Source organism: Monodelphis domestica, chromosome 2 (assembly GCF_027887165.1).
Source record: "Monodelphis domestica isolate mMonDom1 chromosome 2, mMonDom1.pri, whole genome shotgun sequence".
In the NCBI taxonomy this organism is placed as follows: Eukaryota; Metazoa; Chordata; class Mammalia; order Didelphimorphia; family Didelphidae; genus Monodelphis; species Monodelphis domestica.
The window spans coordinates 357,192,001-357,205,467 of NC_077228.1; the positions used below are offsets into that span (position 1 = coordinate 357,192,001).

At 34.9% G+C, this 13,467-nt stretch overlaps 1 protein-coding gene across 2 annotated transcripts in view; it reads left to right on the plus strand.

Annotated features, from left to right (window-relative positions):
- The window catches only part of KLHL32 (kelch like family member 32), a 336,425-nt gene that overhangs the window by 151,374 nt on the left and 171,584 nt on the right, over positions 1–13,467 (plus strand). The window lies entirely within an intron of this gene.

Below are 13,467 nucleotides of genomic sequence, written 5' to 3' on the forward strand. Positions count from 1 at the left end.
CTTGTTGATCAGTGACAAAGTTTAATGATTTGGGGTACACACTTTATAGGGAATATGATGTAGGCTAAGGAATTGGGTAACCCTTTTGCAGGGACAATGGTTAGTAATGATTTACAAGATAGAGACGATAGATGTAGATTACCTAAGTGGTTCTAAACAGAGTTTTCTATAGGATAATAAATCACAGTTAAATATGTAACCATCTAGTTCAGATTCTCATTGAAATGTTTGCTTCAGTGGGTAGGACAAGGATAGCTAGGAACAGCCAGGAACAGCCAAAAACTTATCAGGTACTTTGGGTGAGATCATATATGTCTGGCTCTAGCTAGTTGATGACTCTGATTTTACTGGGGCCTACTCTCACAACCAGGGGGCTACAATATAGTACCTTTCTCAGAAAGTTGTAAGATTCAGATGAGATCTTGTATAGTATATAAAACTCATTGTGACTTAAAGCACTTTATACCTAACAGTTATTATTATTTTTACTTAGGTAACACTTTTTGCTCTTTAAAGTAATGTTAAAATTAACCTTATATTAGAGTTAGGAGGGGCAGTGGATAGAGCACCAGGTGTGGAGTCAGGAAGACCTGGGTTCAAATCCAGTCTCAGACATTTACTAACTTTGTGACCTTGGGTAAGTCACTTAGTCCTGTTTGCCTCATTTTGTTGAGTTATAAAATGAGCTGGAGAAGGAAATAGGAAACCACTCCAGTTAATCAACAAAGACTTATTAAGAATTTATTCTGTGAAAGGTACTTAGTTCTGGAAAGTACAAAGAAAAAGTCTTTTGTGCTCAAGGACTTTACTTTCTAATAAGGGAGGTAACATACACATCAATAGGAATAAATGAGGTATGCATAGAGCAAATGGAAAATAACCTTAGAGGAAGAAGGTACTGGTTGTTCAGGGCCTTGGGAAAGACTTCCTGAAGAAGGTGACATTTGAGCAATCTTGAAATAAAATCATATTTTGATTTCTCTTCAATAAAAATGAATTAATATCTTAACCATTACCAGATTTTATAGGAATTATTTTTATGATTTTAAAACTCATGACCTTATTGCAGCTATTGATATATTGGATCCAGCAAAAATTTTAGAATTATTTTTTAAATTTCCTAAAACATCATAATAATAAGATAACAAAATTGAACTTAAATGACTGGATATCAATAATGCTAATGAACATCATTAGAAATTTTATCTATTGTACTCCTACAATCAGCAAGAAATGGTAATTTCATATTTGATAGGTCAGTGTGGATATTACCCACATGCCTGCAGGTCACCTTTCTTTCATGGAATTCTTTTCCCCAGCCTCCCATTACAGAGGATTTGGCTAGTGTTCTGTAGGTCTTTCTATATTTAGTAAAACATTTCTGGAGTTCATCTGTTTTTTTTTTCTCTTTTGCTAAACAGTCCTTTTCTAATTATACATTTTCTAGGTAATATGCTTATTAAAGCATGGAATAGAGTTAATGGAGAAAGGGTCAGCCTTAAAGTCCAGAAAATAGTTTCAAGACTTCCATATTGATTGTGTGGCCTTGGGCAAGTCAAGGCTTAAGTCAATACTTTATCTTTCAAGATGATAGTTAATTCTTTTAAGACTGCAAGTTTACTGCTCTGGATGTAGCTCATTAGTACAGTGGATAGGGTACTGGACTTGAAGTCAGGAAGACCGAAGTTCAAATCCAGTGGTATTATTCTAGACAAGTCATTTAACTTTTCCCTATATCAGTTTTTATCTATAAAATGGATTTAATAATAGTACCTATCTCCCAGAGTTGTTGTGAAGATAAAATATGATAATATTTGTAAGGTAGTTTATAAACTTTAAAGTGCTATAGATGGTATTATTATTATCATTATTATAATCTGTATGGCCTTCTTAACTCTTAGTTTCCTCATCCGTAAGGTGATATGATTGGACTAGATATGAATGAATGAATGCCAAAGAATTTTTAAAGTACTCGCTATGCAATAAGCACCGTAAGGCCTGAAGGATCTTAGGAAGCAATGAAATGGCAGGCAATAAGGTCTGATAGTCTTTCTGCTCATGAAAGTGAATAGAGTTGGTGACTCCCACCTTATCTACACCTTTCCCAGAGAGATTCGGAGGGGAGAGTACCAGAGGATGGGTGGAGGATTTGAGAGGTTGGAGAAGAAAACACCTTTAATGATGGGACTTCTGACTACCTTTGGTCTTGGATGGGTTCTAGGACAGCCCAGGGCTGGAGAAGGGCAAGAGGGGAAGAATAACCTGATTTGTCAGTCTTCCAACCACTTGGCTTTCCCAGATGAGCTCTGAAATGACTTCTGGGATCCTATCCACCTCTAGCTCTATAATCCTTTGATGCCAAGTTATAGATAAGTTGTTTCTCTGAATCTATGAAAGAATCTGTCATTAAGAGGATAAAATGATGCGTGCAGCCCCCCGCCCCAAATTCTCATAAACTTCTTTTCCACAGAGTACCTCAAAAGAACTTGTCTGAAATCAGTAGTGACATCAGTTCTATACTATACCTTAGTGTCCCCAAAATGACTTAAAGTTCCTAATCCAATATAGTAAATCTACTGAACATTTATTTGGCAACTACAGTGTGCCAGGCACTGTGCTGAGTGCCAGAGATGCAGTTATTAAAAAGAAATAAATCCTTGTCCTCCATGAGCTAAGTAAGCACCTAAAGGGAAAGACAATACAGAAAAGGAAACAGAAAATGAGGGGCAGTAGGACAACAAGGGATGTCTTATTCGATGGAATTGAAGCCAGGTTGGTTAGTATATTTAAGATGAAGTGGCTTGAGAATTCAATTTCCTCCCTTTATAAAGGAGGGCATTGGGAGTAGTGTGGTACTCCATTCTCTAGCCCTCTAATTATAGAGGGGAAGAGGAGGCTGAAGGAAGTGGAGTCCATGAAGGCTTGAGTTAGCAGCATGGTGGTGAGTTAAATTTGTTCTTAATGATAATTTTATAACAAAGGCTTCTGCATCTTGTTTCATTCTTTGCTGATACAAATAGCTCCTGTAAAATCCGTCATCCTACCTTCTGTCACATTCATGTGGGTCCTATACTTTGTCCAGACCATCTAGAAAGATAGTAAAGTATAGTGAAATGAATGTAGCTTATAGCTTAGGCGATCTGGATATAAATTCTGACCCTCACAATTGTTACTCTTTGGCAAGTAATTGAACTAATTCTCTGTGAACTTCAGATTCCTTTTCTATAAACTGAGGATAATATTTTTATTGCCTTACCTTATAACTAGAAAGTCCTTTGTATACTTCTTAAAGTATTGCATAAGCCTTAATTATTATTAATCCAGCAATCACAGCTATACTCAAATGCTCTAGGTATTAAAGCACAAAAATGTTTATAGTTGTTCTTTTTGTGAGGGCAAAGAAATGGAAATTGAAGGGATGTCCATCAATTGAGGAATTACCAGGGTTCCTGGGACCTGCCCTGTCCACAGCTTCTGGTGTCCTCGACTAGGTGTGGTGGCAAAGGTGGATAATGATGAATGGGACACAGCTTTCATATTCAACCTGCAGCATAGTTTTCACAGGAAAAACTGCTCCACCTTTTCAGAGGCTTGGCTTTATTTCATACCCTCACGGTCACATATCTATTTGGCACAGTTTCATTTTCAGCATACATGTTTCCATAGATTCTAACAACAGACATGAAGCCTAAGGAGATAGTTAAAACACTGTTGCTAAGAGCCTGGTCAGAGGCAACATGGCCCAGTTTTAGGTTGGGGAATTCTGATTAATTCTGCAAACATGTTGCTCTTATCTATTTTTTCCTGGGGCTAAGTAGGAATAATAATCATAGCAATTCCAGTAATAAGGGGATGCTAATAAGTAAAGTCACTCAGGGAGGGTCTGAATGGGTGTCTCATCTTTTCTGGTGGTCGCTTTGTAGTCCTCAGTTTACACCCATGACCATGTCAGATAGCATGGCCTTGATAGCTCCCAACAGGGAATGGCTGAACAAATTGTGGTATATGAGGATGATGGAATACTATTGGGCTATAAGAAATGATGAACAGGATGATTTCAGAAAGAGCTAGCTAGGCTAATGCAGAGTGAAATAAGTAGAACCAGGAGAACATTGTACACAGTACCAGCAATATTGTATGACGGATCAACTGTGAAAGACTTAGCTGCTCTCAGCAATGCAATGATCCAGGACAATTCTGAAGGACTTGGGACAAAAAAATGCTATCCACCCCTAGAGAGAGAACTTTTAGAGTTGGAATGCAGATGAAAGCATATGATTTTTCACTTGTCTTTTGGGAGTTTTGTTTTATATGATTATTTACTTATAAAAATGAGCATTATGGAAATATGTTTTACATGATAATATATGTATAACCCAGATTGAATTGCTTGCCAGCTCCAGGAGGTGGGGGAGGAAAGGAGCCAGTTTGAACAATAAAACTTGAGAAAACTTATGTGGAAATTTGTTATTAAATGTAATTGATAAAAAAAAAACATGAGGTCATGGAATTTCTCCATGATATAGTTAGGAAATTGTAGGCAAAGAGAGGCTAAATTATTTTCCCAGAGTCTCTTGGCTAGGAAGTATCTAAGGCTAGATTTGAACTCAAGTCTTCCTAAGTGAGGTCTTCCTCACAGCCAGTGTGCATATGAAGGAAGAATGCTGGTAGCTATGCTGCCAAGTCAAACTGCTCTTGTCGAAGCTAACTTTCCTCATTGGAGCTCTCTTATTCTGGCTAGACATGTCGGACAAGCTCAGAAGCGGTCCTTTTTGTCTCTTTGTGTCCCAGCTGAAAGTCTTCCTTGATCATCAGAGATAGGTCATTCACACCTTTGTCACCAGGGTTCACTTACAAAAGGATCTGTCATGACTACAAAAGTAGTAATTTCTCCTTTCCTGTAAAGCTTTCTCCTGTCCTGCTGCTGCTAAGCAGTCATTATTTCTGATCTCATACCCCATTAGGATGGATGTTTTCCCAGCGGGAGGGTGTGTTTGGCTGGTGATTTCCCAGAAAGGTCAGCCTTTTCATAGGAAAGCTGAGAAACCTGGGAGCTAGACAGAAAATGACAGAAAAGATAAAGAAAGACCAGTAGCATACGGAAGACGGTGATGGGGATAAATCAGTTCACCAGGAGACTTCAAAGTAGTGGCAAGGACACCCTTGCATCAAGAGACCCTGTGCTGAAAAAAGAGAAGACAAAGCAGTTTTGTAGGATTGGGGAATCAGATCACCTCAATAGAACTAAAAGGACCTAGAACTTTCTGCTCATTATGTGTGTGGATAAGGGACAGGGGGAGATCTGTGCACAGGCACAGAATTTGGACACTGCAATAATCTTTGGAAACTTCATACATACCTGAAGTTTATGTGTGCAAAAACAGCCACTCATTTCTAAACTGTAACTTTTGAAATCATCCACTATTTCTCCAGGGACCAGGTAAGCCATGCATTCAAACATATACAATAAACAACACAGTGCAGCACAACCAGGCTATGACTCTGGTAGAGAGGAATAAGATTCTGCCTTGTTAGAGGCAAAAGTTTCTTTTTTAAAATTTTGTGCAAAATCTAAGGAAATGAGGGAGGAAGAAAGAAAGAAAAGAAGAAAAAGAAAGGCAGACAGGAAGAAAGGACAAGAGAGAAAACAAAAGAGAGGAAAAGATAAGAAGAGAAGGAAAGGAGAGAAGAAAGAAAGGAAACAAACATAATTTGAAAAAAATTGATATATCACTATAGTTTTATTCACCATCATCTTTGATATCAAGGCTCAGAAAGGTCAGGTGTTGACTTTTTTTTTTTTATGAATTCTGTCATCTACAGCCATAGTGGCTCCGTATGATAGTTTGTCCAAATTGAAATTTTGTAGGTATCTGATTCTCAAGAAAATGATGTGAGGATGTTCCTGTCTATCCAGTGCTCATTGAAAAAGGCAAAAAAAAAAAGTTTTTGAGCCAAGCCAAACTTTCTGTTTGTTTGAAAGGGTGGCTGGTGTTAGCATTTCCAGCTGACATCAGTGATATAGATAAAATTTAGAGATAGAAACTTTTCCTTTTTTATTTGCATTATTATTAAGAAGTCTCAGTTGAAGAAACTCACTCCACCAGTACTTTCTATGCAATTTAATAATCTCAGAAAGCTGACTAGAGCACTGAAATAGTAAGAAATTCACCCAAGGTCATAAAGCCAGTAGTAGGAACACATGGTATACCAGGTCTTCTTGTATTATAACTGGTGCAAAGCACAATGGGGCAAAAGTTTTGCAGCTTTTCCAGGCAACTGATCTTGAAATTGTGGCTACCCCTTCTTATCCCTCTGTAGTTTCATAATGCTAAGGAAACCCATCTTTTTCATCTAGGTCTGCCAACTGATAGCCCAGGCAATCAATTTCCCACCCCCAAACCCTCTTTAAATTAGAAAAAGAGATATGTTGTCTTCTTTCATATGCTAATATTGCAAACTCTTTCCAATAAAATAAAACCATCGCATATCAAAAAATCTCATAGCTCTACAGGTTTCAAAGCTGTCTTTGTTGCTAACAAGGCAATTATGAATAGAAGGGTGGTAGAGACCTTTCTCTTTTTTAAAAAACATTTTTATTCCCTGAGGTGCAGGATGTATGAATTGGGTTGGCTTCAAATTATGCTAATCTTTCCAAAATTTTTAATTCCTTGTTGAGGTCACGTTAAGATCAATGGCATTGTAGAGCAAAGGTTCTTAACCTGTTTTGTATTGTGGACCCCTTGGACAGTCTGCTGAAGTCCCGTTTCTACATAATATTTTTATTAGATTATGAGCTTCTTTAGGACAGGGACTGTCTTTGCCTTTCTTTATTATCTGCAGTGTTTGGTAGGTACTTAATAAATGCTTGTTGACATGACACAACTACATGCATATGATAAATTACAAACTTATTTAAAAAATTACAAAAAGAAAACCAATTATATTGAAATACAGTTATCAATATATTGAAAAATAATCAGGTTCAGAGACCCCTAATTAAGAACCCCTGTGGTAGCTGTATGGGACAAAGAAAGGAAGTGTACCAGAAAAAACAAACACAAAAGCTGGGTTTTGTTAGAGATCCTCACTGTAATGGACTTGTATTAGACTGCAAGGATTTATAGTGTGTCACAGGAGGTCCTGGGTACAAGGTAAGAATTATTATATTATTATTCACCCATATCCAAGATGACCTGTCCCAAGATACTACTAAATTCATTTATGATATAATTGTGCTTACCATGAGTATGGATGAAGAGAGTCTATTTTTTTCTTTTTAAAAAATTAAAAAATTTTTCTGTTTTTTTTTTCTTCGAGTCTGAGATTTACTTGAGGAAAGCAAAAATATTGTTCCTTTTTGAGAGGCTGTGAGGTGTTATGGAAAGAGTGCTGGATCTAGTCAAGAAGACCAGGGTTTAAAACCTTCCCTTGACACTTAGTAGCCATTTGTAAATCACTTTACCTCATATGTGAATTGTAGTTTCTTGCCTTAGAGAGCTGATTAAGGCTTAAAACAGTTAACCTATACAAAGTATTTTACAAGTGCTAATATATACCCAATTGGGATTTGACACATACAAATTAGGATGTAATAGGGGCAAAGAGTGCTCCAAAGAAAAATATGGAGATGCTCTAATCATGTTCAGCTGGGAACATCAGGAAACGACTTCGTGAGAAAGATTGGGCACCTGAGTTCCTTGGGGGACGGGGGGGGGGGGGGATTTTTTTTAACAGAAAAAAAAGTGTGAAGGGAGTATGTTCCAAGAATGAGGGTATGTCCTGTGCATCAAGAAAAGGATGAATTGGGACAGTTAGGTGACTCTGTGGATAGAAAGCTGGGTCTTTCTACCCAGGATAGGAGCTCCTGGGTTCAAATGTGGCCTCAGATAGTTCCCAGCTCTATGACTGGTCAAGTCACTTAATCCCAATTTCTTAACATTCTTCTGTCTTTAAACTATTATGTTAAGATTTGGGGTGAGGAAAGAACAAGAGGAAAACATATAAATAAATTCTGCTTTATTGTTTGGGAAGGATAGGAAGGAATAAGGTTTTAGGAATAAACTTATTCTTATACTTAATTTAAAAGATAATATCTATAACTAATTAAACTATATTGCTAAGCTAAAACATTAACTTCCCAAATATCCCAATCTCACACCAGGAGTCCAAATAAGGTCAGGATCTTAAATTGTTACATGTCCAAGTAGGTCCAGAGATCTTCTCACTGATGCTGCTAGCAGCCAGATCCAGAAAACCTCCTTTCTCTGTTGATCACAGGGAAAATCCTCTTCAAGCCTTAGGCCCTTACATGAAAACAGACTCTGAGAAGCAACCCATTCGTTGGGCATAGAATTTTGCCAGATCCCAAGGTTCAGGCTCCCATGTGACCCTTGGTCACATGCTACTGTCAATCATCCTCTAAGGTTTGCATTTCTCAGTTTTTGCAACAGTTTTTGCAAATTGCAAACCTTTTCATCCTTTATCACAGAACTGAGGCTCAGTTTCAATTCCAAGATGGAAGGTAAGCGTTTAAAAAAATGAAAAAAAATGTTGAATTGTTTAACATGCTCTGACAAGGCAAAAATTTTGGAAAGCACAGTTCTTAAAATATGCATTTTTAAGTTGAAATTCTCAATGTTTTCTTTATAGCATTTACATTAAACTTTCTATAAGGATGAAGAACAACATAATATTGAACATAAAATGTGGAGGTAGATGGCGCCTTTGAAATCATTTAATCCAACTTCCACATTTTACAGATCAGGCAACTGAGGAAGATTATATTGTAAATACCAGAATTGTGATGTAAACCTAAATCTTTAACCAGACATAAACATATATAATCACATTCATATTTAAGCACACATATATACATATCCCTGCAAATAAATACCAACATATACACACACATACATGCATGCACCAATAAATAGATGTGCATACATAAACAGACTTGCATACACATACATGTACATGTATTATGTATATACACATATAAATACAGGTCTATATATTTAAATATACCCACATATATCAAGATATATACATATGACTATATATATAGCTATATACACATGTAAATATATGCACAATATATAAATAGATGTATGCACAAATACAGATATATGCATACACATATAAAAAGCTATATACACATTAGAATATACTCATATATATAGATACACATATAAATAGATGCATATATATATAACAGATATATATGCATTTAAATATGTACACATATAAATAGATGTACATACAAATACCACTATACACATACACCTCTGCTATGTGTATATATATATGTATGCATATATACATACATGCATACATAGACACATACGTAGATACATTTTTAAAATATATCTGATTTTAAAGAAGGGGGGGAGAGGGAGGAAGGGAGGAAGAAATACTGCCCTTTTTATGTCCTGAATGATGACTTGGATTTTTGTAAGTTGAGTGGAGAAATCAAAAGCAATTCAATGACTGTTGGACTCATTCAAGCACAGGAATTTCATTTTAGTTCTCTCTTCAGGGAGAATGTCTCCCATGAAATGACTTTGGATTTTAAGAATGATCTTTAAAAAAAATGTCTTTGGGGCTTGTTTAGAAATCCAGTACAAATCTTAATGAAAAGGATTTTAATTTTAATGTACACTAGTGATAGTTTTGTAATGTTTCCATTTTAATTTGGAATGATTTGTTAAATGAACCGGCAGATGGAGGAAACTTGGACAGGAAGTTATTGGGATTCGAAAGGGATATTAGTGTGGTTTGTGAACACAGCCAGAGGCCAGAGGCCTGACCTTTGAAGTGTCCTTGGGATAGGGAGAGGAAAAAGCCTGGCTCCAGGGCAAGCATTGAATCCTCCTGGTTATTTCAGGGGTAACTGGAGAAAAGGAGCCCCCAGATGATGTCAGGAACCATTAGACACCACCTTAGCTGGGTGGGCCTCTGTTTCAGAGCAAATTGAATGAGCCTTCCTCGCTGATCTTAGGCCAGGCAATTCCCCTTCACTTAATATTATATCAAATGAAGATGTTGGATTCAATCAGCAGTTCCCAATTTAGTGGTACATAAATTCCTAAGGAGTTTGACATTTGAGTTTTAACTGATTATGTCACTTGTAGTCTGTACACTACACTAGAGTAGCTCCCTTGTTTTCTTCTGTGACTATAATTGCACCTGATCAGATACATGATCACATGATCAAAATATTTAAATTATGTTCTTGGAGTGTTAGATTTGCCATCACAATCACTGAGTACGTACATTATAAGCTATCTTGAAACCATCACAGACCATCACTCTTTTTGCAGGAAAAAAAAAATCTTTCTATTACAACTCATTACAGTATTGTTACTATTTTTTTTTTATTTTAATCTGCTGGATTTTTAAAATGAACTGATTGAAACCCACTTGTTTTATAGGATTCCTTGAAATGGAAGTAAGTATGCCAACAGTAGAATAGAACAAAGTTATAGTGATACTTGGCATACAAAGTTTAGTTTATTTATGAGCATGTTTAAAATGAGATAATTGAAAATTCATCATTTCATGCAGCACTTTTAATTAACCAATAGAAACTATGTCAGTTAGTTATGTGGCTGAAAAAAAATGAATTTCTGTGTCATCAAGAGAACTTATAAATTTCTCCTACCATTTCTACGACAATTTTCATTCTGTTCTTGTTTTAAATCAAAATACAGAAATAAACTCAATAAAAAAGGCAGAATTAAGGTTCTCTTTGATATTGAGGCAAATGTACACTTTTATAAGTCCAAACTTGAAACTAAGTTCATATGTGCTGGTGGTACAATGATTAGAGCACTGGAGCTAAGGTTAGGAACCCTAAGTTCAAATTTTATCTCAGACACTTGATAGCAATATGACGCCAAATAAGTAATTTAATTTCTATTTGTCTTAGTTTTCTCATTTGTAAAAAAGAGATAATAATAACACCTCCCATAAATACTGGTTATTGTGAATAATATTTGTGCTTTGCAATCCTTAAAAGTTCTATATAAATACAACTTATTATTATCTTTAAAATTTTAATTTATTTTATTAAAATGTTATGTTCAACAACATTTCTAAAATAAAGAACTTTAATATTAAGTCTTTCAGAGATTGGTAACACAAAAGGGTCTGGTAAATTACTACTTTTAATTCTTATAGAATAAATTACATAAAACATATATAATTATTTCATAATTACTTTTATAATTTTATGTTAGTTTTCATATTTATGGGTAGAATAAAGTCATATTTGATCACAATTACATAATGTAAATTTTAATTTGAAACTTTTTGAAGCAAAAACCATAATTATAGCTACTGTAGGCATTTTATGTATAAATTTCTTTTTTGTCTGTTTTTCCTTTTTTTTTGTTGAAAGGGGTTTGAAGAATAAAAAACTGGGAACTGTGGGGTTAAATGATTCCCTAAATTCATTTCTAGCCCTTACTTTGAGGGTTGGGGTTAATACTAAGCACTTTTCTCTACACCTTTGCCAAAGTATCTGTTGTTGATCTTCCTCCCAGCCCCACCTTGAGTAATTAAACCTAATTATAAAAAATAATTATTTAAAGAAAGTTACTAAATAGTTCATTTTCTTCGGAGGACTGGGGACCAGCCTTCTCAGAGTAGCTTTTTGATATCACTGGGTTTCCATTTGCTTTCCCCCACACCTGAAGATGCTTTTTGTTCCCTCTGTTTTGACCTAATTAATGTTGCCTGTTTCAGGTTAAAAGATTTCTAGTGATGACTCTACTTATAGTTTCTCAAATCAGTAGTCTCTAAAATTCATTCACCTCCCTAAAGAATGTATCTTAAAAGTTCAGTGCACGAAGTGAGGAATATATTTGTTCTATTGAGTTCAGTAGCCTGTTGAATATAGTTATTACTAATGGTTATATATATGTATATATGTATACATATATATATGTTTATATACTAGTTGCCATTTTAAGAAAAGTTTCATTTATTCCTATATTTTCTATGGTTTTTTTAAAAATAGAAATGGTACTTATTTTTGGTAAAAAACAATATGCATGCTTTGGTATATTCATTATGCAAGTCTTGAAACTAGTCTTCCCTTCTACAAGGAATGGAGTTCTGAGACCTCTGCTGGAAATTCTTGGTATTTGTGTGATATATGTTCAATCTATAGGAACTTAAAAATAGTGCCCACTATTTTATCTAACTTAAAATAATAAAACTTTTTACTGAAAATCTATATGACAGTGAAACCCTAGATTTTTATTTTTAGGAAAACAAAATGTATTTATTGCACATGATCAATGAAATGGAGATATTATATATAGACAGTATAGGTAATTGGATAGAATAGAATAATGAATGAGTGTGTTTCAATCATTGGTTCTAAATATCAGTGATAACATAAATCCTTAAAGAAGTAATTTAATTTTAGTATCAGGAAGAAGACGTCAATGTTATTTAAGCCTTTTCTCTGAGTTGAAATATTCTGGATAAGCAAATTCCAGTAGAAAACATTTCCAATTAAATTGCTTTGTTAGAAAAAATAAATGTGTATATATCTATATATCTATTTTCGTCTTCTTCATTTATTTGTTCATTCATCTCAGGGCTCTGCTCCAAAACATAAGGAATTCTTTTTCTACCTTTGCCCCTAAAGTAGTACCTTTTCTCTCCTCTCCCTAGTCAGCTTTTCTTTAATCTATATTCCTTCATTAGAAGGTAAGCTCCTTAAAGGCAAGGACTGTCATTCGTTTACTTGCAGTTTTTTTTTTTTTAATTAATAGGCTAGCAAAGTGCCTGGCAAATGTTGTTATTGTTCAGTCATTTTAGACATGTCCCACTAGTAAACACATGATAAATGTTTGTTGATGTGACAAATTCTGGGTAAAAGGACAGTCCATCTTATTCAATGTATTTACAAAAAAAATAATGAGTTATTTGTTAGAACTGCTTGAAGAAAACCATTATATTTTATCAAAAAACTATACAGGAGGAAGAACCCATTTTTGATTAAGTAATTAATTGGCTTCTTATCTTTTCCTCCCATTTACTCAGCAAATATTTTTGTTCATTGTATACTGTGTATGATGTTGGATAATTAATTTATATCTAGGGAAAATTGTCTTTTAATTTAATGTTAAATTTTGTGATTTAAGAGTTCCCTAATGCCCACATATTAATTCATTTTATATTTTAGTATCAGTGACTTTTATTAACTAGTTTTACTAAAATAAATACAATTTCTTGGGCATTTTAAAAATCACTAATGTGACTTCTGGGTGAACATGACGGCAGTCTAGACACAGGACTCTTCCTCTCCTTACCGCCTAACAACATAGACTACCTTAAAAAGCCAAAAAAAAAAAACAAACCCAAATTTATATGAATGAAGGGACTCTACAGTAGGGCGCAACATTAAAGGTACATGGAATTTGGGCATTTCCACACCATTAGGGGGTGAAA